This window comes from Capsicum annuum, unplaced genomic scaffold (assembly GCF_002878395.1).
Source record: "Capsicum annuum cultivar UCD-10X-F1 unplaced genomic scaffold, UCD10Xv1.1 ctg3585, whole genome shotgun sequence".
NCBI lineage: Eukaryota > Viridiplantae > Streptophyta > Magnoliopsida > Solanales > Solanaceae > Capsicum > Capsicum annuum.
In genome coordinates, this window is record NW_025842793.1 from 275,983 (window position 1) to 280,048 (window position 4,066).

Below are 4,066 nucleotides of genomic sequence, written 5' to 3' on the forward strand. Positions count from 1 at the left end.
CGATTTCGCTATCTCGCTGATTTTCTTTCCTCTCTCGCCTCACTCTTTTCTCTCATCTCCCTCGCTTAATCTCACTATTTGAGCTCTCAATAATCTCCCTCTCTCTCCGCGTGTAGTGGTGTATGTGTGTGTTTTGATGATGAAAAGGGAGAATGGAATCTCTATTTTTAGGTTTTCTCTGGCGAAGAAGAAACAAAAATGGCGGCCTCTGTTTCTTTTTTTTTTTTGTTTTCTTTCGGTTGCTGATGGATGCCAAAAAAAGAATCTCCCCTCTTTGTATGTGTGTATCTGTGTATATATATTGTATTTTCCTTTTTTGGTCCTTTCTTTTTGGACAAGAATAAAAAGAGAGAGGGGGGGTGTGACGTGGGGTAGGGTTAGGTAGGGGTAGTGAGAGGGTGATTTGTAATTTTCTTATTGGAGAGGGTTGTTAGGGTGTTAAAAGAATAAAAGTTTGTTAGGGATTTTGTTGAGATTTACTTTTTTTTTTGTATTTTTGTGGGATGTAATCATGTGGGTGAGAGTACATGATATGATAAGGTAAAATGAATAAAATCGAACTTTTGAAGGGGACAAAATTACGTGTCTACACTCGTGATCGATCATCGGTAGGCAAGAGCGTAGATATAATTTGTGTACAATAATTATGATATCTCAAGAAAAAGACACTTCACTACCATATAAGGCAACAACACATTTCTAAACAATCAAATTAATAGCAATAAGAATATAACAAAAGATAGTATGAGATGCCAAGCCATCTAATGTTGGTAAATGCGCACGCAGATAGACGTCCAGGCAAAACCCTATCATTATAACAGCATACAAGCATATGTAATATCTCCAACAAGAACAACATATGCATATAGATAGAGCTTTTCCCAACCATACTAACATAAAAAAAGAAAGAAAAAATAACTTTATATTGTTCCTCATAGTCCTCTTATACATTGCTAAAGTACTAACAAATTAATCAACTTGCCTGAAGATTAAGCTTCCGCTATATGTAGGATTCTTAAAAGAACCGAATCAAATAATGAACTTGCCTCAAAAATTTGTTGAAAGCAAGCAAATCATCAACACATAAAAATAAAAAAAGGATGAATTTTGAAAGTCCAGCGATCCTCCTTCTCTTCTGTGTCTGCGTTGCAATATAACCAAATTTGTGAAGAAACTTTGAAAAGTGTTAGAAACTTTTACACTTCAATAAAAAATCTCCACAATAAATTAAATTATTTAATTTTAAATAATAAAGAGTAAACTTACATCATAAGTAGAAGAGTGGTCCTTGGGCAGCTCAAAAGAGTTAAAAAGACAAGAAAATCCTTTCAAAGCATCAAGCTAATAGAGATATTCAAATAATATAATTAAACCTAACATTTACACAAGAAATTCCTTAAAGCCAATCGACATTCATTCACGACTTGTAAACTACAACAAAACAATACAATAGTGATTACAAAGCTTCGATTTTGATAAAAATAATTCTTGTCTGAGCAAAAATTTTGACCCTAAAGAATGACTTGAATGAAAACAAAGAAGATATATATATACACACTTTAAATTTTTTTAATTGATCAGTACCAGAAAAAAAATATTAATTAATTTTCTTTTTATACTATGCCAAACTTAGCTTGTCACTGCTTATTTCAATTACCTTATGTGTATGGAAAGAGAACTACTTGTTAGGGGTCAGTTCTGCCACTTGGCCCTTTCCTCTTATTAGTCAGATAGGTTTATTATCCCCTACAAGGCTGCACTTTTACTAGTAAATAAATACGATACCAGGAGCAGAAAGAGGGGTTTGAAACCTCCTCTCCATTCAGGTCCAACAACACACCTACTGAGTGAAATCCCACAAGTGGTGTCCTAATACTTGCAACGGGATCACCCATCCCAGTACTACTAATGCCCAAGCCGGCTTAGTTTCTTATTGTTGATGTAATCTCATCGTCCTCTGTTCAGGTCCATCATTTTTAATTACGTGAGGGGTAAAGGAATAGTAAGCTACTAATAGGGGTTGAAGTTTGTACCTCAGTTATTCTATACAAAAAACTCACAAACTGATCTAACCCCCAACCCCTACTCGATTCTATTTCTTACCCATACAAAACGATTTCAAATACACCAGTCAACAAAAATTGAATAAGGACTGCAAAAGCTACAATTCAACGTATCTGCAACTTCCCTTTCAAATAACATAAAAATTAACCAAGGAAAAAATCTCAAAATTGTATGAAGCATTTGTTTGTGGCAATACATGTAGATAAAGTACCTGTAAATCTTTATTGAATGCACATGGCTTTATTGAATATCCCATTTTTTTCAATCTCAAATCTTCCAATCTTACAAAATGACCCAACTTGATGTTATTTTCTCTAAATGTCCATATGAAAAATCCATTGTTAACTTGATCACCAAATTATACCAACCCTTGGGATGATTCCCATAATATAGCTGAGCGTAAACACCTTGAGACTTAAGGTAAATAGCATAAGGCGAATCACTTAGCTAACGTAGAGGCGACATAGAAAAACCCCACTTTGAATAAATATAAAAGCATGGACATAGTTGCATGTCTCCTCCATGCTGCGAAATAATATCTTCAAAGCGTAAGTTGTTGCATGATATCAACAGTTTCATGGAAAAGCAAATTTCTAATTAATTGTTTGTTTCAATTGCTTGATGAATTGCTACAACGGAAATGACATGCATAAAATTTTCGGGAAAAAAAAGCAAAATGTATGAGAAAGATAAGGTGACGATGATGGATACAAAACAGAGCAAAATCTATGGTGGATTTTTGAATATAAAAACAACAATAACGTGTCTAACCATAACTTGTTTCTTATCTTGCCAATTTGCTTATGTAAGACATCATTAAAAATCAGATCTTGTGCATACCTCTTTTTCACTTGTGCCTCTTTGGCCGTGAGAATTCACTCCTCTTTTTTAAGCAATGGCAGAATAACTCCTCCTAACAACACGAAGGAAAAGAGGGGTGAAATATTGCAAAGAGAAGACAAAAAGAAAAGGAATGAATCATGTTTCAGTATCCCAAATTCAACAATGAAGCATGCATATTAAAGGGGAAGAGATTGTTACCAAGAATTTCTCTATCCGCATGATTTTTAGATGAGAAATTAGGGCTCAAAGCTGTGTGTGTAAGAGAAAATAATCTCGGCAAACTAAAAATAAGACCTAAATATAATTAGAGAATCTGAAATTACAATATTTTATTTAGAGGATTCAGAAATCTAAAAAGATACTAATTAATATTTACATATGTTCATATATTTCAGTAGACTTTTTTTTCGAGAAAACTGACGTACCAACCAATTAATTTATCATATATGTTTTAACTCTTTAGTTTTAAATATATTTCATGATATATTTTATATATTGTACGACTTTTTAATTTTAAATATTACTCATTCCGTCTCAAAAAACTTGACATGTTTGTTAAAAAGATTTCTCTCAAAATAGTTAACATGTTTGATTAACAAATAAAATAACCATTTTTTTCAACTCTATGTAATAAAGATTTCTTAATGTTATGTTTTTATTTATGAGACTAACGCTTTAATAATTTCAATAAGTTTTCTTTGGCTACGACTTATATAATGCATGAATTAATTAAGCTTCTTAAATTAAATATTTAATCATCAAATTAAAACAAGTTTCAGATATAATTAGGAGTCCATACATTTACCACGTTATAGAGTACCATTAAACGACTGTCAATTTCCATACAAATACTACTTCAAAAGAATGTATGATAGTATGCCCAATTAATTGTATTAATTAAGGATTTATTTAAGGTACAAAATTTAGTCCAAAATTTTAGGTACGTAATTTAAATAAGGAAGGATTTAATAACTAAATTTAATAAAATTTTAATTTTTAAAAATTAGAAAAATAGTAAAAAGACAATTTTATCTAAAACAAAGTCTTTTAATGAAGGACCAAAAGTTTAATTCACTTTTTAAGGGCTTTCACACTTTTAATATATTATAGATATAGATTATAGATATAGATATAGATATAGATTATAGATTATAGATTA